This window comes from Mauremys reevesii, linkage group 2, assembly GCF_016161935.1.
Source record: "Mauremys reevesii isolate NIE-2019 linkage group 2, ASM1616193v1, whole genome shotgun sequence".
NCBI lineage: Eukaryota > Metazoa > Chordata > Testudines > Geoemydidae > Mauremys > Mauremys reevesii.
Genome location: NC_052624.1, coordinates 121,204,173 through 121,228,362, shown reverse-complemented (window position 1 = coordinate 121,228,362; position 24,190 = coordinate 121,204,173). Strand labels below are relative to the sequence as shown.

The following is a 24,190-nucleotide window of genomic DNA, read 5'->3' as shown; positions in this document are numbered from 1 at the left end:
TAATGTGTTTGCATAGAAACACAGTTCCTCTAATAGTTCTTCCCCGGAGGTATGCAGGGCATGTGGAAAGAGACGAAATTCGTGTCAGATTAAAAGTGCTTCTTCCTGCAATTTCCATCATTTGTATTATCATGGCTTTTAACACTAGAGAGCACCTGTTCACCTGGGTTGTGCATTTCTCTCTTTAATTAATATATGGAATATATATGTCTCTGTGCGCATGTATACCCATATATCTATCAACATACATTCCCCGACAAAAAAAAAAAAAAAACCCTGTTAAAATGCAGTTACCGCTTTAGCGTATATATCAGTAATGTATAGGTAAAAATACATAAATAAAATTACAGGGATGTTGTAATTATCCCAGAAATAAGTATTATAACCCCAGAAAATGTATGCCCTGAGAGATGCCATAAGGGTAATAGAAAAATTAAACTATCTGTAAAAATCAGTTTAATGAAATCTATGTCCATAAAAACTAAAATGGCTTAATAGTAATGGTGTGATTATGTAATAATGTGTCACTAAAGGACACAGTTAAGGTTGTTTTGGTGGCTTAACAGTTCTTTTCCCATAACTTAATATATTTCAATTTCTTTTAAATTAAGTTTAACTTTTAATTTCTTGGGTTTGTAATTCTTGGTATTGGGATAATTACAACAGTCTTGGGTTTTATTTATTTATTTATTTATTTATTTGCTTTCAGGTTACTGATATATACTCTCAAACTTAATTTTTGTTTTGTTTAGTGATTTAATTGTATTTTAATTAACATTTTCATGCATAAACATACACACACACACAAAAGAAACCCAATGAAAATGTTTCCCTGTGGCAGATCTAATGAGTTGGAGATATGTAGTATAAACTGTAAGTCATTGAAAATGAAACAAACAAACAAACAAAAAGAGATTTAACTTTCAAGGCCACATTTATTGGTGTGCTTTAACTGCTTCACCCTGCTCTGGAACAAAACAGAATAGCCAGAACAGACTGGCCAGTGAAGCCAAGTTTACAGCTGCTTTGCATCACTGGAGCAATACAAAGGTGTCAGAGCATATTGGTGTACCTAGTCCTTAATTTATCAGTATATAGCCACAGAATTGTTAAGACAGTGTCAGTTGGAGCAAATACAGTGGCAGCTGGCAGCCAAATTACTTACCAATGAAAAATCTAGACATATATGCAGTCCCTCTCATGCCACAGATTCGTTTCAGCCAACAGAATGGCAGTATGCAAATCAGCTGAAGAGAAGGGTGTTGATTGACTGAGCTCCCTCTGATGTCAAAATGGTTCCACTTAAGAATGATCTGAACTATTGACCTGGTTCTATTTGCCTATACTCATAATCATTAGCTACAGCAATCATTAATAATTTAATTTCCTCAGACATAGTTGAAATCCTATGTATAAACTAAGTTTTAACCATACGGGAAGTTTGGAGAGTCTGTACTGTTTTATCATTAAAATGATTTGGGATAAATAAAAATCTGATACTGCTTAATTTAATAAAGGATGCATTTTTTCTCTAATTTTAGCGCATTAATTAATTAACAGATTGTCATATATTCTCAGAAAATCCATTCTCTAGTCCTACACTCAAAGTGTGAGTGGTGAAAGTTTGGGGAGGATACGCTGTATTCTTACCAAAAGAAGTTGAATTCCTGCTTTAAGCACAAAACTTAATTTAGTTTTAACGATAGGGTCACACATGACCAATAGTTCTATAATATGTATTTATCGGGAAACTGCTGAATCATTGATGTTCCCAGAGTGCTTGGGGTCTTGATTCTTTCTCCCATCCTTTAGAACATCCATATGAAGCCACTGGGGGGATTTTTGAGATGGCATGGTGTCAAACACCAGAAATATGCAGACAATACCAAATTCTGCTTCTTCTTTATCTTTTACACAGATAGCACCAATTCCTAACTAGTCCAATTTTGTCTGAGATCAGCACCTATATGAAAGAAAATTGGCTGAAGTGAATCCAGGCAAGATGGAGATGATGTTGGTGAGAAGAGAGAAACTCTGGAGAGCTATCAACCTCCACCACATCACACTGTGAAAAGTCCACAGTCTTGGATCCTATTTCATTCCTCATTGCCTGTGGATTCTAAGAACAAAAGCAAAACTCCCCCCTCCCTTCTTCCAGCTGAGATTGGCTTGAAGGCTGTGGTTTGATCTGCCAGATTGTGAAATGGCACATGGCCATCCCAACCCACCCATCATGGTGATGGAAAATGGACATGCAGCCCTGGCAACGAGTGATGAGGAATCACCACCAGAGGAGGAGGAGAAGCCATGTACCCCCAAGGCTGGGAGGATCACAGCCACCACTCTCAGGAAGAAACGTAGGATACTGGTGGTTGGTGACTCTCTTCTGAGGGGGACAGAAGCACCTATCTGTTGCCCTGACATGGCATCCCGGGATGCATGCTGCCTGCCATGGGCCCATTATGGAGGGATTGTCGAGGATCATCCGGCCCTCTGATTACTACCCTATGCTACTCATCCATGTGGGCATGAATGATACAGCGAGGTATGACCCTCAGAAGATCAGAAGTGACTACAGGGCTCTGGGAGTAAGGGTGAAGGAGTTGGGAGTGCAGATGGTGTTTTCTTCGATCCTTCCGGTCAAGGGTAGAGGCCCAGGCAGAGACAGATGCATCCTGGAGGTGAATGCCTGACTGCAAAGATGGTGTCTCCAGGAGGTCTTCAGCTTCCTTGATCATGGGATGCTATTCCAGGAAGAAGGACTGCTAACCAGAAATAGGGTCCACCTATCAAGGAAGGGGAATAGCATATTTGGATACAGACTGGCTAACCTAGTGAGGAGGGCTTTAAACTAGGTTCGAAGGAGGCAGGTGGCCAAAGCCCACAGATAAGTTAAGAACATGGAGACCTGGGAGAAGGTTTGGAATTTGGGGGGAGCATGGGCTGTTATAGCAGGGATAAAGGTGAGACAAGACAGAACTGGGGGTGGGTTGGAATCAAATCAGTATCTTAAATGTCTGTATACTAATGTAAAAGGTTTGGGGACTATGCAGGAAGAACTCAAAATGCTAGTAAATAAACACAACTATGACAAAGTTGGCATCACAGAGACCTGGTGGGGATAATACGCATGACTGGTAGATTGGTATAGAAGGGTACAGCTTGCTCAGAAAGGACCAGCAGGGAAAAAAGGGAGGAGATGTTGCCTTATATATTAAAAATGTATGCACTTGGGCTGAGATTGGGATGGAAATAGGAGACGGACTTGTTGAAAGTCTCTGGGTAAGTATAAAAGGGGTAAAAAACCAAGGGTGATGTCATGGTAGGGGTCTACTACAGACCACCTAACCAGGAAGAAGAGGTGGATGAGGCTTTTTTTAAACAGCTAACAAAATCATCTAAAGCACAGGATTTGGTGGTGATGGGGGACTTCAACTACCCAGACATCTGATAGGAAAATAACACAGCAGGGCACAGATTATCCAACAGGTCTTGGAATGTATTGGCGACAATTTTTTTTTCAAAAGGTGGAGAAAGCTACTGGGGGGAGACTGTTCTAGATTTGATTTTGACAGATAAGGAGGAACTGCTTGATAATTTGAAAGTGTAAGGCAGCTTGGGTGAAAGTGATCATGAAATGGCAGAGTTCATGATTCTGAGGAATGGTGGGAGGGAGAACAGCACAATAAAGACAATGGCTTTCAAGAAGGCAGAGTTTAGCAAACTCAGGGAGTTGGTAGGTAAGATCCCCTGGGAAGCAAGTCTAAGGGGAAAAACAATAGAAAACAGTTGGCAGTTTTTCAAAGAGACATTATTAAGAGCACAAGAGGAAACTATCCCACTGCATAGGAAAGATAGGAGGTATGTGAAGAGACCACCCTGGCTTAACCAGGAGATCCTCAATGATCTAAAAATCAAAAAAGAGTTCTACAGAAAGTGGAAACTAGGTCAAATTACAAAGGATGAATATAAACAAATAACACAAGTATGTAGGGACAAAATTAGAAAGGCCGAGGCACAAAATGAGATCAAACTAGCCAGAGACATAAACAGTAACAAGAAAACATCCTACAAATACATTAGAAGCAAGAGGAAGATCATGGACATGCTCAGACTGTTACTCAATGATGGGGGGAAAATAATAACAGAAAATGTGGAAATGGCAGAGGTGCTTAATGACTTATTTGTTTTGGTTTTCACTAAGAAGGTTAGTGGCGATTGGACATCTAACATAGTGAAAATGCAGTAGGATCACAAGAGGCTAAAATAGGGAAAGAACAAGTTAAAAATTACTTGGACAAATTAGATGTCTTCAAGTCACCAGGGCCTGATGAAAGGCATCCTAGAATACTCAAGGAGCTGACTGATGAGTTATCTGAGCCATTAGCGATTATCTTTAAGAAGTCATGGAATTTGGGAGAGATTCGAAAAGACTGGAAAAGGGCAAATATAGTGCCCATCTATAAAAAGGGAAATAAGGATGCTCCGGGAAATTACAGACCAGTCAGCTTAACTTGTGTATCCGGAAAGATAATGGAACAAATAATTAAGCAATCAATTTGCAAACATCTAGAAGATAATAAGGTAATAAGTAACAGTCAGCATGGATTTGTCAAAAGCAAATCATTTCAAACCAACCTGATAGCTTTCTTTGACAGAGTAACTAGCCTTGTGGATAGGGAGGAAGTAGTAGATGTGGTATATCTTGACTTTAGTAAGGCTTTTGATATTATCTCGCATGACCTTCTCATAAACAAACTAGGGAAATGCAACCTAGATGGAGCTACTATAATATGGGGTGCATAACTGGTTGGAAAATCATTCCCAGAGAGTAGTTATCAGTAGTTCACAGTCATGCTGGAAGGGCATAATGAGTGGGGTCCCACAGGGATCAGTTCTGGGTCTGGTTCTGTTTAATATCTTCATCAATGATTTAGATAATGGCTTACAGAGTACTCTTATAAAGTTTGTGGATGATACGAAGCTGGGAGGGGTAGCAAGTGCTTTGGAGGATAGGATTAAAATTCAAAATTATTTGAACAAACTGGTGAAATGGTCGGAAGTGAATAGAATGAAATTCAATAAGGACAAATGCAAAGTACTCCATTTAGGAAGGAACAATCAGTTGTACACCTACATAATGATAATTGACTGCCTAGGAGTACTGCGGAAAGGGATTTGGGGGTCATAGTGGACCACAAGCTAAATATGAATCAACAGTGTCATGCTGTTGCAAAAAAAGTGAACATCATTCTGGGATGTATTAGCAGGAGTGTTGTAAGCAAAAGACGAGAAGTAATTCTTCTGCTCTACTCCAATATGATTAGGCCTCAACTGGAGTATTGTGTCCAGTTCTGGTGTCACATTTCAGGAAAGATGTGGACAAATTGGAGAGAGTCCAGAGAAGAGCAACAAAAATGATTAAAGGATTAGAAAACATGACCTATGAGGGAAGATTGAAAAACTTGTGTTAGTTTAGTCTGGAAAAGAGAAGACTGAGAGGGGACATGATAACAGTTTTCATGTATGTAAAAGGTTGTTACAAGGATGAGGAAGAAAAATGTTTTTTCTTAACCTCTGAGGATAGGACAAGAAGTAATGGGCTTAAATTGCAGAAAGGGAGGTTTAGGTTGGCCATTAGGAAAAACTTCCTAATAGGGCTGTCAAGCGATTAAAAAAATTAATCACAATTAATTGCACTGTTAAACAATAATAGAATACCATTTATTTAAATATTTTTGGATGTTTTCTACATTCTCAAATATATTGATTTCAATTACAACACAGAATACAAAGTGTACATTGCTCACTTTATTTTTTATTACAAATATTTGCACTGTAAAAAACAAAAGAAATAGTATATTTCAATTCACCTAATACAAGTACTGTTGTGCAATCTCTTTATAATGAAAGCTGAACTTACAAATTTAGAATTCTATACAAAAAATAACTGCATTCAAAAATACAACAATGTAAACCTTTAAAACCTACAAGTCCACTCAGTCCTACTTCAGCCATTCGCTCACACAAAAAAGCTTGGTTACAATTTGCAGGAGATAATGCTGCCCACATCTTGTTTACAATGTTATCTGAAAGTGAGAACAGGCATTCACATGGCACTGTTGTAGCTGGCATCGCAAGATATATACATGCCACATGTGCTAAAGATTCAAATGTCCCTTCATGCTTCAGCTGCCATTCCAGGGGACATGCACCCATGCTGATGATGGGTTCTGCTGAATAACAATCCAAAGCGGTGCGGACTGACGCATGTTTATTTTCATCATCTGAGTCAGATGCCACCAGCAGAAGGTTGATTTTCTTTTTTGGTGGTTCGGATTCTGTAGTTTCAGCATCGGAGTGTTGCTTTTTTAAGACATCTGAAAGCATGCTCCACACCTCATCCCTCTCAGATTTTGGAAGGCCCTTAAGATTCTTAAACCTTGGGTCAAGTGCTGTATCTATCCTTAGAAATCTCACATTGGAACCTTCTTTGAGTTTTCTCAAATCTGCTGTGAAAGTGTTCTTAAAATGAACAGCTGCTGGGTCATCATCTGAGACTGCTATAATTTGAAATATATGGCAGAATGTGGGTAAAATAGAACAGGAGACATACAATTCTCCCCCCAAGGAGTTCAGTCACAAATTTAATTAACACATTATTTTTTAATGAGCATCATCAGCATGGAAGCATGTCCTTTGGAATGATGGCCGAAGGATGAAGGGGAATATGAATGTTTAAAATATCTGGCACGTAAATACCTTGCAATTCTGGCAAAAAAAGTGCCATGCAAATGCTTGTTCTCACTTTCAGGTGACATTGTAAATAAGACACAGTCAGCAGTATTCCCCGTAAATGTAAACAAACTCATTTGTGTTAGCAATTGGCTGAACAAGACATAGGACTGAGTGGATTGCCAAAATTAGGCTATCCCATCATACCATCCCATCCATAAACTTATCAAGCTTAGTCTTGAAGCCAGATATGTCTTTTGCCCCCACTACTCCCCTTGGAAGGCTGTTCCAGAACTTCACTCCTGTAATGGTTAGAAACCTTCGTCTAATTTCAAGTCTAAACTTTGTAGTGTCCAGTTTATATCCATTTGTTCTTTTGTCCACATTGGTACTAAGCTTAAATAATTCCCCTCCCTCCCTGATATTTATCCCTTTGATATATTTATAGAGAGCAATCATATCTCCCGTCAGCCTTCTTTTGATTAGGCTAAACAAGCCAAGCTCTTTGAGTCTCCTTTCATATTACTCAGATCATCCCAGTAGCCCTTCTCTGTACCTGTTCCAGTTTGAATTCATCCTTCTTGAACATGAGAAACCAGAACTGCACACAGTATTCCAGATGAGGTCTCACCAGTGCCTTGTATAACGGTACTAACACCTCCTTATCTCTACTGGAAATACCTCGCCTGATGCATCCCAAGACCGCATTAGCTTTTTTCATAGCCATATCACATTGGCAGCTCATAGTCATCCTGTGATCAACCAATCCTCTGAGGTCCTTCTCCTCCTCTGTTACTTCCAACTGATGCCTCCCGAGTTTATAACAATAGTTCTTGTTATTAATCCCTAAATGCATGACCTTGCACTTTTCACTATTAAATTTCATCCTATTACTATTACTCCAGTTTACAAGATCATCCAGATCTTCCTGTATGATATCCCGGTTCTTCTCTGTATTGGCAATACCTCCCAGCTTTGTGTCATCCACAAACTTTATTAGCACATTCTCACTTTTTGTGCCAAGGTCAGTCATAAAAAGATTAAATAAGATTGGTCCCAAAACCGATCCCTGAGGAACTCCACTAGTTACCTCCTTCCAGTCTGACAATTCATCTTTCACTACAACCCGCTGTAGTCTCCCCTTTAACCAGTTCCTTATCCATCCAATTTTCATATTGATCCCCATCTTTTCCAATTTAGCTAATAATTCCCTATGTGGAACCGTATCAAATGCCTTACTGAAATCAAAGTAAATTAGATCCACTGCATTTCCTTTGTCTAAAAAATCTGTTACCTTCTCAAAGAAGGAGATCAGGTTGGTTTGGCCCGATCTACCTTTTGTAAAACCATGTTGTATTTTGTCCCAATTACCATTGACCTCGATGTCCTTGACTACTTTTTCCTTCAACATTTTTTCCAAGACTTTGCATACTACAGATGTCAAACTGACAGTCCTGTAGTTGCCTGGATCACTTTTTTCCCCTTTCTTAAAGATTATGATTCTATGATCCATCTTTTGTGACCTCCAAGTTGGATTATTATAATTTACCTAGATATGAGCAAAGAAAATGTTAGGAACTTAATTTAACAAACCATCTCCCTTGACAACCATGTTATTTCTATATAGTAAAACAATAAGATACTACATATTATCAAATATTCCTTCATTGTGATTTTGGTGAGATAATTTGTAAAAAATATTGTTACTTTTATTTCTTTATGCACACTTCAAAACAAAACAAAACAAACAAACAAAACAATAATCATTAGCAATGCTCTTGGAAACACATGTATCATATTTTTATACACACAAATGCATGCACACATACCCAGAATGATTTAGCCACCTAAGCACTTTTGAAAATTTTAACCACTGAAAAATATGTCCATAAAACCTAAGACCTTTTTAAACAGACCCGCAAATGATGAGGCTATAGTATTCTACCAGCTAAATTGACAGTCATCTGTGGAGAACAAAAGTACTAATTTTATCATGATAAGATCAAAAAAATATGGATTATAAATAGAACCCATCTCATGTGAACATGTTCTCCTCTGGGAGCAGATGACAGAAACATTTATTAACTTGGATTTAATATACTGTTTTCTTTGTTTTGATCGCTTGGTCTGTTCTGACCTGATTAGTGAAGTTTTACCTGTTCCCACTCTTTTAATTGGGACATATTGATTTTTGTTTATAGAATTTGGCTTAGCGATAGTTAATCTGTTGACACTGAAAATTAACTTGTGGACATGCCTGATTCTATCTGTTTTATCCTTTGGTTTTCTTCCTTTCCCACTCAAGTTGTTCATGTAGTGTATACAAGATGTTTCTTGTTAAAAAGGCCACCCAGTTCTTGGTATTATCACAACTGCGCACTTAGGCCAAAATCCTTTCCCCAGCTTGCAGCCCAAGTAATTCAGTTGGTCACTAGGGAGCTTCATGAGAAAAGAGGAAGAGGGATCCTTTTCCCTATTCTTAAGCTCAGAGAGGCTCCAGACAGTCAGAGAAGCACTAAGCGAGTGAGAAAAGGGTTGTTTGGACACCGTGGAACTTGGAACTGAGGGGGAATAGACTGGTACATTTGTGATTAGTGAACTAAAGTGAATAAAATCTGGTAAACAAGCAATATTAAGAATGTCGTTTCTAATGTAAAAGTACAGGTAGAAACTAGTTCATCCTACTGACGAGTTACAGAATAAAAAACACAGTTTAACTTTGGAGGTTGGAGGACAGCAACGAAAGAGGCTACTCAGTTTACTGTGCAAGATGTAGCATGTACTTCTATTCACTTCATGGCCAAATGGAATATAGATAACACCCAGTGCAAGCAGCTTGTGGCTTTGAGAGATCATGTTTGACATCTTGATACCACAGTTTCTGAACTGGCATAGCTGAAAGAGACATTATATGAGAAGACAGTATACAGGGACATTGCAGACAGCATGCAGGCCCACTTCAGAACTGACTGCCCCACTCTAAAACTGAGGAAGCTGGTCTCATGATGGGAGGGAAACAAGTCACATGGAGGGGCCAATTCCTTTAGTTGAGACCTGCTTTCTAACAAAGGTAAAAGGCTTGTCTGCACTAGAGACTTGAACCCAGATTTTTAAAGATGTTATGCATTGCTACACTCATCATTTCAAGGCCTAAGGGACCTAGATGGCCAACTACAGTGGAGCAACACTTAAATACCTTTAAAAATCTGGGTCTTGGACCTTGTCTACAACTGGAAATAACATCATTTTAGCAATTAGAAATCAGCAATTGGTTTGTCTGAACTCATGCTGACCATGATTTATATGTAAGTGCAGGCTGGGACAAACTATGGCCAGTATTGGTTCAACTAATCATGGTCAGGGGCGGCTCCAGGCCCCAGCACACCAAGCGCGTGCTTGGGGCGGCATGCCGCGGGGGGCACTCTGCCGGTGGCCGGGAGGGCGGCAGTCAGCTCCGGTGGACCTCCCGCAGACGTGCCTGCGGAGGGTCCGCTGGTCCCGTGGCTTCGGTGGAGCATCCGCAGGCACCTCTGCGGGAGGTCCACCGGAGCCGCGGGACTGGCGATCGGCACAGCGCCCCCCACGGCATGCTGCCGTGCTTGGCTCAGCGAAATAGCTAGAGCCGCCCCTGATCATGGTTTACTTCTGCGTTGACTAGGTCTTCATTATTTGTGCATCTATCTATTTATTGAACTAGCTGAAGCACAAATAATTCAGTTTGTCCACAATAGGCATGACTGAATCATATACCAATTGTCTTAGACCAATTTAGCTCTGAAGCCTATCCCCACTGAAGGTGATGTGAGAAGTGGAGTTACAAACCCTGTTTCCCATCTGCCTATGCCTCCTATAGTTTGCTGGCTGACAGTTCCCTCTTTGTCTCCTTCTGCCAAGCCCTTTCCATATATGATCCCCCTTGACCATTCCTACTTTGTAAATACTATCTGGACTTACAGTAATGCTTGCTCCCACTCATATAGTGTAGTGGGGGAAGGTAGAGACTAACTAAAACCCAGTGGAGGTTAAGCTTGGGCATAACACCACAAATTAGCATGGTAACACTAAACTTTAAAAAGGGAGATTTAAAAATATGAAAAAAATAGTCAAAAAGACTGTAAAATAAAAAAAAGTGTATAATTCTGGTCACCCATGTTCAAGAAAGATAAATTCAGGTGCAGAAAGTAGCTATCGGGATGATCAGGGGAATGGAGGGCCTCTCTTAGGAGAGGAGACTAAAAGAGTTTGACTTGTTTACCCTAGAAAAAAAATTGCTCTCTATAAATTCATTAAGGGGCGGTTACTGCAAAAAGGAGAAGAGCTATTTAAGCTAAAGGACAAAATGGATATAAACTGGTCATGAATAAATTTAGGTAACAGATTGGAAGAAAGTTTCTAACCATCAGAGGAGGGAGGTTCTGGAGCAGCCTTCCATTAGTAGCAGTGAGATAAAACAACCTAAAATAGTCTTAAGATAGAGTTTGAAAACGTTATCAATAAGATTATATGGTTGCCTGCAATATTTAGGGCCTGGACTCCATGACCCAAGAGGTCCCTCCCAGGCCTATGTTGTATGTTCATATGCAAGGAATCAAAATTAAAATCAGCTCCTATACCAGAAAACAGGTGTGTAGTAAATGTTGTAGCTATGTGTAATGATCTTGAGAAATACAAACCTTACTTCAGTACCAGGTAAATTGTCTGAACTGATAATTAAAAATAGAATTATAAAATACCATTTTGAACATAATACAATAGAGACAAACCAATGCAACTCCTATAAAGGAAAACTGTGCTTCTTTAAGATATTAGAATTCTTAGAATTCTTTGAGTATGATAACAAAAGAGTGGGTAAAAGAGAATTGGTTGTCATAATTTATTTGGACCTTTGATAAAGTTGAACACATGAGTCTATTGAAGAAACTAGGTTCAGAAAAACTGGGACCACTGCATGTTCTCAGGCAGGATGACCATTGTAGAACAAAGTATTTTGTTTCAGAGTCAATACTGATTTATATAATAATGTAATAATATTGGTAGTGTTATATTTATTTAATTGTTTTTGCATCTGAAAATGTGGGTTGCTTTTCTGAACACTGATGCTCACTGAGCAGCATATGTCCACAGTGATGCTCCAGTCATTCCAATCCCTCATCATGCAAGAGCTTTTCAATGACTCAAATCATTCTCAAAACCCTTCTCTGTTTTTGTAAGCATCCATTTAAGTTCACTGGCTAATTAACATTTTGGCCAAAGGAAGCCTTTGTTAAAGATTCAGCATGGTCACCTCTTCGATTAAGGTGTGAGAACACACAGTAAGCATTCCTGAGACTCCCCAGAGGTCCTTCAGCAAAACTGGCAAGCACTAAATATGATATTCCAAGTATTTCTATGGTTAAAAATGAGCAGGTTAAACCAAAACCAAACCAAGCCCCAAAACCTTTAAAATAAACTTTCTGGTCTTCTTCATCCATCAAAAAGAAATAAAAAAGGGCACAAACCCATGTTTTCAAAATTAGAAAGATTTGTCCCTTTCAAGTAAAACAGAAGGGTGGACAAATAAGGGCCAATCCAAAATTCACTGAAATTAATGGAAAGCCTCCCATTGACTTAAAAGGGCTTTGGTTCAAACCCAGAGAGAGGGCTCAGTTTATAAGGAGCTGAATGGATAGTTTAACTCATGGAAAGTATTTCCTGGGCAGGATAGTCTCTCCTCAGTACAGATGAGTCTGACTGTTTATTTACTGAAAATCTTCCCTCTGTTCAATACATCATTTCACTCCCTAAGTGATCTCTGTGACTTTCTGGTGATGCTGGCAGTTATTTCATTTTATTTCTAACTCTTAGACAGGAAACACTCACCACCATGCCTGTAATACTTTGCGGATTAAAAAATGCTAATCATTTTGATTAAAAGCTTTTAAAGAAGTTCTCTTTTAAAATATCAGGCAAGATACACTGCTGGAACAATCCAGATTATGTCTATTGAAGTCAGTTTATATACCAGTTGAGGATTTGGCATACTATTTTTTATGGTAATGTGTATGCAGATCAGCTCCACCTCAGAAGGTCTGGCTCCTTAAGCAGGCTACCTGACAGGAGAGCAAAAGAATTAAAAGGAAAATGTAAAATAATATTAAGTTACAAAATATGCTTTGTATGTCTGTTTTTGATTTTTATTTTTTGACAGATCTGGGGTTATGGTGGGCTTTTCTGTTTGTGACTAAGTTAAATATTTTGGGCCAAATTCTGGTGAAAAGTTCAGTGCACACCAACAAAGATGGAATTTGGCTATATATGTCTACTTAGAATAGTTGGGGAAACTGTTAACAGTAAAACATAAATTTGACAAATTAAATATTTTCCATTTTTCATCCACCTTACAAGACAGACAATTCATAAATACACTGGTCAAAATTTGTTGGACAAATATTACAATTTTCATTATACTAATTGAGTATTAATATTTCCATTATTTACCCAACCCTAGTGTTTTATAGCAGAGGTCAGAACAGTGGGCCAATTCTGGTTTGAATTTGAACCAATATGCATCAGAATTTGTGGTTTATCACATGCCAAATAAAATACAGCTAAAGAAGGGAGAAAGTGATAGCAATGATTAGCTATATCCCGGGTCTAGTTCCCTCAACCCCATGGAGAGGTTGTGCTACAGGATCCCTGAGGTGCTCTCTCAATGAATCATGGAGTGATGTTCTGCAGGGAGTATGGTCCATAAATCTAAGCTAGTATGTGGATTGGCCTGACTATAGCCCCATGCACCTCCAACCCATCCAGATTACCTTTGTTCCTTGCAGAAATAATCCACACAGTATCAGCAGGGCTAGGAGGCTGTTTTTGGGCATGGCTGGAAGATTCCCAAGACCATTTCCACTACTTGGTGACCAATGGCAACACGACAGCTGAGGCAGGTGTGCTACCACTTCTGGACAGGGTTCCCCAATTAACTATGTAGAAGGAGACCCCTTTCTGCACAGCTGACCAGTGACCCATGAGATCTGGCCATGTGTTTCCTGTAGATCCTAGGCCTCTACTCTTTCCCAGGCTACATCCTATTCCCTGTATGCAACTTACAAGAGGAGCATGTTGTACAAAATAGGGTGAGTAAAGCCATGACTGTTTGTGAGAGTTTGCTCTTCTCCCATGTTTGTTTACACAGAAGGAGAGCATATGGACCACAATGACTAACAGCTCATGTGGGATTAAGGGCCAAGTAAACCTCTATCACTGACACAAGAACTGGATTTATTCTGGGATGAATCAGTGCCAATGTATTATTCCCCCTTTGTGGATAATTGTCTGTTTCTGTCTTCTTCACCCCTTACCAAAATAATTCTGATTGCTACTAGCTAGCTAACAAGTGCCAAATCTATCATCGGTGTAGCACATGTACAGTACAGAATTTCTGAGTGCCTTTGTGGATGCACATGCAGTTCATGCCAGTAATTTATGATTGGACTAGAAGGTTATATTAGAGAAAATGCATGGTATAGTTGGGAAACTTTTTTATCACTTTTACTGCTGTGTCTTGTCTTCTTTTTATGTTCAGGTGTCTTTTTTTCATGGAAGGGTAATGGGAGCTGACTGGTGATTACCTCATACAATCATTTCTGGAGTAAATTATTTGGCTGCTAAATCAGCTGGCCAGCACTTTTTGTGTACTAAGCAAGACAAGGTACTGTAAAGGGAGTTAAGTTGCCCTTTCAGAATGATTGCTGCCATTGGATACATGGGCTTTGTGCTTCAGCCAGCCAGCCAGCCAGCCAGCCAGCCAGCCAGCAGAATGATTCGTGTGATACCCCTTTAAGAAAAAGAGGGAAGGAATATTGGGTATCAAGGACATTCAAACGATTTTTAAGTATTTGAAAAGGAGAAGACAAATGCAAGTGAATTCCTTGACAATACAAGGGAGAAGCTTAATGATATCAATTGTAATAATAAGAATCTCAACTTCCCATTTAAATTTGTTTGACACTGTTTCTAGACCTAAAAGGGAATTTTTTTAAGCCATCTCCAGATTCACAACAGCATAAAAGCATGTACAATCACACTGTAAAACTTCCTCACCATTGCAAAAATACACACAAAAACATGTGATAAAGCAGTTTCATTACAGCAAAGCTGCACATAAATTTAGAAATAGGGAAATTCTGAAGACACAGAATCTGTTTTTTTTGGACGAGGCAAGCAGATCTCAGTCCCTTTCCGTTAAAAAAATTAAAATGTCAGGGAGCAGCTTTGTGTTGCCACCAGCAGTGTGGTGGCAGATATATTTTCTAGAAGCCCTTGAGAATGACTGCTAAGGAAACACTGAGGCACAAGCCCCTGAAACAATAACAGAAGAACTAAGGGCCAGATATTCACTGCTGATCTCAGACAGTAGAATGGAACCAGATTTTGGCTATAAATCCCAGTGGGGATACTAAATATTAGATTTAAAATGTATGTTGAATATCATAATCAGTATGATGATTCTCTTATATAGTCAAAAATTGTAAAATTAAATTGTATAATTTAAATTGCAACCTTCCAAAATCGTGGTGCATGGGAACATCATGTATTATTTATGTTTTAATAGTGTGGGCCAGATTATGTATGGTCTTTGTGTGAGGCTTGAGCATGCAAAGAAAGGAGGAATATTCAAGGAACCTCTCACTTGTTTGTGCCATCCATGCAAGGGCTAGTCACAACAGGAGCCTTTGTGCTCTGTAGAGCTCTACTTCTTCTAGCTTCTGCAAAGGAGATAGGTGGGACACACAGTAGAGGGGGCCAAGGGTCTGCTCCTCACCACTAGTTAAGATAGCACGCTATCTAGGGAGGAGAACACATGTTATATATATCCCCTTTAAGTGCACAGAACCTGCCTAGATGCCTGGGAGTTCCTTGGGCAGCAGAATGCCACCCTATTTTCCTATGGGGGTGCACCTTAGCATTGTTCCTAATACCGGTCTGTACTTTAAAGCCATACTGTAGCTCTAAATATGGAGTTATCACATTCCTTTTGCCTTGCAATTAAGGTACATGAATATATACATATGCATAACTGAAAAGAGTTAGAACAGAGCTCTAAATTTAGTGGTTGTGCACTTGGGATTTCAAAGCTGCTTCAAGTGCTATTAGTACTTTTGGCAGCTCAGATTTATGATAGTGACATGACGGTTGCTGTGGAACTCTGTTATTGTCTGGACATCTTTGCCTGTGAACTCTGTCTTGGTTTCTTATCAGCCCTGGCATTCAGATACAGATCAAGTTTTGGTTTCAGTATTGCAATCATAATGCCACACAAATTGTAAAACCACCATAGAGAGCTGTATTTCATAGCCTAGGATTTTGCACCATTCCAAACTCAACATTACAAACCAGTGTAGCATGTGACTACTGCTGGAAGAAGGCAGCACAGCTGGCAGTTGTGTGGATGAGCAAGCACAATGAATGAAAACATTATTTAAACACTGGTTGGGGAGAGAGAAAAATATGCAAATAATTTCTTTGGCACTGTTTATTTATTTATTTTGGCACTTGCCCCATTGTTTATCATCATGATAGTTTTTGACAGACCATGTATTGTGGTTACTTTGCATTTCAACTGTTATTATCTATGAGTGTGTGTGAATTATGATGTGAAGGATTCCTTTGAAACTACTAACAGTAAGTGGTTTGTAAACTTGATATTTGCGCAGTTCATCATATCATATTACATCTTGTTTAAGATAAATCTTATCATTTCTGAAAAGATGGATATAATAGATAAAAAAGATATAATAGACCATACCATACCATCATTTGTGGCAACAATGATGTCTTTTCTGGAGTTGCCCTGGGACACAGGGACCACTCTATGGCAGTAATCGTGGCTTGTTTTATACAAGGGTCATCAGATAGTTCAATGCATGAGCTCGGAAAAGGTTTTCTGAAAGTCTGGCTAGCAGTCAGCTTGCTCATATAAAGGGTTGTAGGCAAACAAAAAGCCCATTTCATTTCCTTATCCTTTGTACTTTTCCTCCCTCACCTACATTTTACCTCTTGTAATCATGACAGCTGCTTGAAAACACCTAATTAAGAAGAGGCAGTGTGATCCCAATTGCTAATACAACATGGTCCTGTATGCCGCTGTGTGCCACTGCCAATTCCACATTACCCCACCATTACATCACCTTATTTGGTGAGAAGTTTAACACTTAGTATTAAACATCCCCTCATACAAATGATGTCTCACATGTTTATGGAAGCCTTAGTTGCATATGGCCAAACCCAACTCAAACTATTCTCAAACTAGCATTCTACTAAGGCATACGTTGTAGGTGGAAGACACCTCTGTGTACATGGCAGGGTCAGCCAAACTTAGACATGATTTTCCACAGAGCTTCATGATTGACAGAGTTGAAGGCTTTGGTCAGATAGATAAAGGCCAGATATAGCTCCTGGTGTTGTTCTTGACATATTTCCTAGATCTACCTGGCTGTGAAAATCACATCGGTTGTGCCTTGTGATGGTGTGAAGCTGTACTGGGACTATGGAAGTACTGCAAGAGTGAGCAGGCGATTCAGTAAGATTCTAGCAAGAATCTTCCCAGCGAGGGAAAGGGGGGTAATGTCACGATAATTTTCACAGTTGTCCCTGTTCCCCTTTTTGAAAATGGTGATGATATTACATTATTTAAGTCAGCAGAGATGTCTTTGGTGCGCCAGATTTTGAGGAGCAGCAAGTGAAGTTTCTTAGTCAGTGGTTCTGCCCCACTTTCAGTACTTCAGCTGGTATGCCATCAGGACCTGGTGCTTTATTGTTCTTCATTTGTTTAATTGCTTTGCAGACCTCCTCAGGTGTTGGCGGTTTGGCAAGAGTTTCCCGAATTGGGTGCTGAGGGATGGAGTCAATGGTGTTGTCAGTCACAGTCGATTCTCAATTTAGAAGCTTTTGGTGTTTTTTCCAGTGCTCTTTGATGGATTTACTATCTTTAAGAAGAGTATTACCATCTTCGGATCTCAGAGGTGTGAGGCCACATGAGCTTGGTCTGAACAGGCTCTTTATCTCACAAAACCAGCTCCACATATAATGTCTGTTAGGGAATGTTTGGATTTCTTTTGCTTTGTCCTCCCACCATTTGTTTTTGATTTCTTGGATCCTCCTTTGAACTTCAGCTTTGAGCTGATGGAAAGAGCTCTACTTCTGACTGGATAGTGCTTGGTTTTGCCAGTCGCAGAAAACTTTTCTCTTCTGGTCCAAAAGGGCTGTAATCTTAATGTTGTTGTTGTCAAACCAGTCCTGATGGTGGCTGGTAGCAAGGCCAATGGATTCCTCGCAGACCTCATGGATGGTCTGTTTTAGGGCTTCCCAGTCTTCTTCGACAATTGTGTTGTAATTTCCAGGTGCGCACAGGGTCAGTTTTTCACTGAGGAGTATTTGGAAGTTCTCGTGGTACAGTGAGGATTGAAATTTTTGGATGTTGTATTGCCATCTGTATGATTTGGATTGCTTTTTAGGTTTTGATGCAATCCTGATAGTCATCTCTTAGATCCTGTGTTCTTACAATAACATAGTCTAGGAGGTGCCAATGTTTTGAGCTGGGGTGTTGCCAAGTTGTTTTGTACTTGTTGCTTTGCGTGAAGATTGTGTTTATTATCACAAGGTTGTGCTCTGCACATTTGCTGAGTAGAACGATGCCATTGGAATTGTCTTGCCTACTCCTTCCTTCCCAATGGTGCTACTCCATACATTAGACTCTTGGCCAACTCTTGCGTTAGAGTCCCCTAAGAGGATTACTGTATCTGTTTTTGGAATGGATGACAAAATTTTATCAAGTTTAGTGTAGAAGGATTCTTTCTTTCTTTCTGTTCTTCAGCGTCAAGAGTTGGTGCATAAGCACAGATGATAGTTGCAAATTGTTGACCAATTGGATGCAGAGGGGCATAAGGCACTTGTTGATGCTGATGGGGAGCTCAGTCAGGCGGTTGACTAGAAGGTTTTTGATTGCAAAGCCAACACTGTGTACTCACCTGTTGCTTACTGGTTTTCCTTTCCAAAAGAAAGCGTAACCACTGCCCTCTTCCCCTCAAGTGACCTTCATCTGCACGTCTTGTTTCTCTGAGAGCAGCAATGTCGATGTTGTACTTCGAGAGGTCTTGGGCAACAACTGCTGTTCTGCATTTGGGTCTTTCACTTTTTGATTCGTCCAGTAGGGTCTGGACATTCCAAGTTTCAAGAAACATTTTTGTTTTCAACTGCATTGGGAGTGATCCCTCTGGACATGGTTATCCAGTCAAGTATGGTGGGATAGCCTATGTTTGGGGCACCTTTTCTAGCCCCTTTCCCATATGAGGTGAGCAGAGGCATTTCTGCTGCCAAAAATGCCCCCCTATCCCCATCCAGGGGAGTTTCAGTGGGAGTTCTCTTGGAGGAGAAGGTTTTTGTATTTTGTGTATTGTATTTTGTAGTTATATGTGTGGAGGCTGGTAGGGGCAGTGTGCTGAGAGAGAAGCTGAGCCCTGATTAGGATGGAGGCTGGCACAACTGATTAAGAGAGCTTTAAACTAGGAATTTGGGGGACATGGTGGGGAGATGTCCAGGTAATCTCCACACTGGAATTTAACATTGAGAGGGAAGAAAACAAAGTAAGAAAGGATACAGCCATGGGTAGGAGAATGGACATAAGGAGGAAGGGTAGTGTAGATACCAGTCTAATAGGTTATACTGGTGGTAGAATGTCTGTGCCTAATCGGGTAAAGAATGTGAGTGAAGCCAAACGGCAAAAATTAAGATGTTTGTACACTAATGCGAGGAGCCTAGGTAACAAAATGGAGGAACTAGAGTTACTGGTGCAGGATATTATAGTGATAACAGAAACATGGTGGAATAGTAGTCATGACTGGAGTACAGGTATTTGAAGGCTATGTGCTGTTGAGGAAAGACAAAAATAAAGGCAAAGGTGGTGGAGTAGCATTGTATATCAATGATGAGGTTAACTGTAAAGAAATAAGACGTGATGGAATAGATAAGACAGATAGATATGATTTCCCAAAATCATATTGGGAAAGAAAGCTACTAGAGCCTCCCCCAGGATAGTTCTTGGGGTGTGCTACAGACTGCCGGAATCCGATTAAGATATGGATAGAGACCTCTTTAATGTTTTTAATGAAGTAAACACTAATTGGAATTCTGTGATCATGGGAGACTTTAACTTCCCAGATATAAACTGGAGGACAAGTGCTAGTAATAATAATAGGGCTCAGATTTTCCTGGATGCGATAGGTGATGGATTCCTTCACCAAGTAGTTGAAGAACCAACAAGAGGGGATTCCATTTTAGATTTGGTTTTGGTGAGTAGTGAGGACCTCATAGAAGAAATGATTGTATGGGACAACCTTGGTTGAGCTAATTCAGTTTAAACTAGATGGAAGGATAAACAAAAATAGATCTGTGACTACGGTTTTTAATTTCAAAAGGGCTAACTTTAAAGAATTAAGGAAATTAGTTAGGGAAATGGATTGGACTGAGGAACTTGGCGGAAGAGGCCTGGAATTACTTCAAGTCAAGGTAGCAGAAACTATCAGAAGCCTGCATCCCAAGAAAGGGGAAAAAACTCACGGACAGGATTTGTAGACCACGCTGGATGAGCAAGCATCTCAGAGAGGTGATTAAGAAAAAGCAGAAAGCCTACAAGGAGTAGAAGATGGGAGTGATCAGCAAGAAAAGCTACCTTATTGAGGTCAGAACATGTAGGGATAAAGTGAGAAAGGCCAAAAGTCATGTAGAGTTGGACCTTGCAAAGGGAATTAAAACGAATAGTAAAAGGTTCTATAGCCATATAAATAAGAAGAAAACAAAGAAAGAAGAAATGGGACTGCTAAACACTGAGGATGGAGTGGAGGTTAAGGATAATTTAGGCATGGCCCAATATCTAAACAAATACTTTGTCTCAGTCTTTAATAAGGCTAATGAGGAGCTTAGGGATAATGGTCGGATGAGAAATGGGAATGAGGATATGGAGGTAGATACTACCACATTCAAGGTAGAAGCCAAACTCGAACAGCTTGATGGGACTAAATCGGGGGCCCCAAGATAATCTTCATCCAAGAATATTAAAGTAATTGGCACATGAAATTGCAAGAATTTTTAATGAATCTGTAAACTCAGGGGTTCTACTGTACAACTGGAGAATTGCTAACATAGTTCCTATTTTTAAGAAAGGGGAAAAAAAGTGATCCGAGTAACTATAGGCCTGTTAGTTTGACATCTGTAGTATGCAAAGTCTTGGAAAAAATTTTGAAGGAGAAAGTAGTTAAGGACATTGAGGTCAATGGTAATTGGGACAAAATACAAAATGGTTTTAGAAAAGGTAGATCGTACCAAACCAACCTGATCTCCTTCTTTGAGAAGGTAACAGATTTTTTAGACAAAGGAAATGCAGTGGATCTAATATACCTTGATTTCAGTACGGCATTTGATACGGTTCCACATGGGGAATTATTAGCTAAATCGGAAAGGATGGGGATCAATATGAAAATTGAAAGGTGGATAAGAAACTGGTTAAAGGGGAGATTACAACGGGTATTACTGAAAGGTGAACTGTCAGGCTGGAGGGAGGTTACTAGTGGAGTTCCTCAGGAATCGGTTTTGGGACCAATCTTATTTAACCTTTTTATTACTGACCTTGGCACAAAAAGTGGGAATGTGCTAATAAAGTTTGCGGATGACACAAAGCTGGGAGGTACTGCCAATACAGAGAAGGACTGGGATATCATACAGGAAGATCTGGATGACCTTGTAAACTGGAGTAATAGTAATATGATGAAATGTAATCATGAAAAGTGCAAGGTCATGCATTTAGGGATTAGTAACAAGAACTTTTGTTATAAGCTCGGGAGGCATCAGTTGGAAGTAACAGAGGAGGAGGACCTCGGAGTATTGGTTGATCACAGGATGACTATGAGCTGCCAATGAGATATGGCTGTGAAAAAAGCTAATGCGGTCTTGGGATGCATCAGGCGAGGTATTTCCAGTAGAGATAAGGAGGTGTTAGTACCGTTATACAAGGCACTGGTGAGACCTCATCTGGAATACTGTGTGCAGTTCTGGTCTCCCATGTTTAAGAAGGATGAATTCAAACTGGAACAGATACAGAGAAGGGCTACTGGGATGATCCGAGTAATATGAAAGGAGACTCAAAGAGCTTCGCTTGTTTAGTCTAACCAAAAGAAGGCTGAGGGGAGATATGATTGCTCTTTATAAATATATCAGAGGGATAAATATCAGGGAGGGAGGGGAATTATTTAAGCTTAGTACCAATGTGGACACAAGAACAAATGAATATAAACTGGACACTATGAAGTTTAGACTTGAATTAAAGTTTCTAACCATCCGAGGAGTGAAGTTCTGGAATAGCCTTCCAAGGGGAGTAGTGGGAGCAAAAGACATATCTGGCTTCAAGACTAAGCTTGATAAGTTTATGGATGGGATGGTATGATGGGATAGCCTAATTTTGGCAATTAATTGATCTTTGATTATTAGCAGGTAAAGATGCCCTGTGGTCTGTGATGAGATGTTAGATGGGGTGGGATGTGAGTTACTACAGAGAATTCTTTCCTGGGAGTCTGCCTGGTGAATCTTGCCCACATGCTCAGGGTTTAACTGATGGCCATATTTGGGGTTGTGAAGGAATTTTCCTCCAGGGTTGATTGGCAGAGGCCCTTGAGGTTTTTCGCCCTTCTCTGCAGCATGGGACATGGGTCACTTGCTGGAGGATTCTCTGCACCTTGAGGGTTTTAAACCACAATTTGAGGACTTCAATAACTCATACATAGGTTAGGGGTTTGTTATAGGAGTGGGTGGGTGAGATTCTGTGGTCTGCGTTATGCAGAAGGTCAGACTAGATGATCATAATGGTCCCTTCTGACCTTAAAGTCTATGACAACTATATTGTGGACACCGCCTGCTTGTTGGTTTGTGACTAGGGACTCCTGGGGATCACTTCATCTATCCCCGTTGCCACTTGCCCATCGTTGCAGGACTTTTATGAGTAGGTATGGGGAAAAGTTCTTCCTGCACATGAGTTGTTGAATGTGGTGGAGCTGATGCGCGCTAGCAGCTACACAAATCTTGGCGGAAGCGGCACCTGTGTCCAGTGGCAAGGAGGTCCAAGATGACCAGGGGTTTCTCCTCTGTTGCAGTCTTCATGCATCTTCACAGCCATTGATAGGTCATCCTGCTTCATCTGCCTGTTCTGCCATTGAGGTCTTATACTAGGTTGTGTTGTGCTGGGCTGCACTTTGTCTAGTACCTCGCCTTCGACCTTACCACCATGGGTGACCTATCAGGAGTACAGGACTACAGATGGCATCACTCTTAGGGTCTTAAGTATATGCAAGCTTCTCCACCATGTAAAGGTGGCAGCCCAAGGAGAAGATCCCAAGCATACACATTCATTAACCCTATTTCTATTCTATATCCTTTATATAACATGCTTTATATAACATAACCTAACATGCCTATGCTCCGTAATCTTCTTTCCCTCTGTTCTATCTAAGGAGCCTTTTCTGCTCTGTCCCAGTGACACCACTGCTGCTGCTGTCACCCTGCAGTTGCTTCTGCTACTTCTTTGCTCTTTTAGTTTTCTTCTAATCTTTTCCTGGTTCTCCTTCTCCTCTTCTCCTTCTCCTAACTGGACTGACTTTTGCCTGCTTGTTCTCTGTCTTTTATACAATTTTGGCCTGTTCTGATTGGCTTGTTTTCCAATCCTAGCATTAGCATATCTATCCTCCAATCACCTTTAATCCCTCTCCGAATGGTCCATACCTATAGACAAATCACAACTGCTAAATCTAACTGTCAATCAAAGCTGTTACACAAGATGTTTAGTATTATAGGATGTTTACCACCATGGGATGTTGACTCTCACCTAGTTTTGGGCTATGTCTGACTGACCCTTCTCTGCAGTGTTGGAGTATAGTTGAAACAATAATTAAGAATAAAATTGTCAGACACATAGAAAAACATAAACTGTTGAGTAATAGTCAACATGGTTTCTGTAAAGGGAAATCGTGTCTTACTAATCTATTAGAGTTATTTGAAGGGGTCAACAAACATGTGGACAAGGGGGATCCGGTAGACATAGTGTACTTAGATTTCCAGAAAGCCTTTGACAAGGTCCCTCATCAAAGGCTCTTATGTAAATTAAGCTGTCATGGGATAAAAGGGAAGGTCCTTTCACGGACTGAGAACTGGTTAAAGGACAGGGAACAAAGGGTAGGAATTAACGGTAAATTCTCAGAATGGAGAGGGGTAACTAGTGGTGTTCCCCAAGGGTCAGTCCTAGGACCAATCCTATTCAATTTATTCATAAATGATCTGGAGAAAGGGGTAAACAGTGAAGTGGCAAAGTTTGCAGATGATACTAAACTGCTCAAGATAGTTAAGACCAAAGCAGATTGTGAAGAACTTCAAAAAG

General features: G+C 40.0%; 1 protein-coding gene across 2 annotated transcripts in view; it reads right to left on the bottom strand.

Annotated features, from left to right (window-relative positions):
• IRX2 (iroquois homeobox 2) overlaps positions 1–24,190 on the bottom strand; it is a 126,449-nt gene that overhangs the window by 11,398 nt on the left and 90,861 nt on the right. The gene's annotated exons all lie outside the window — the stretch shown is intronic.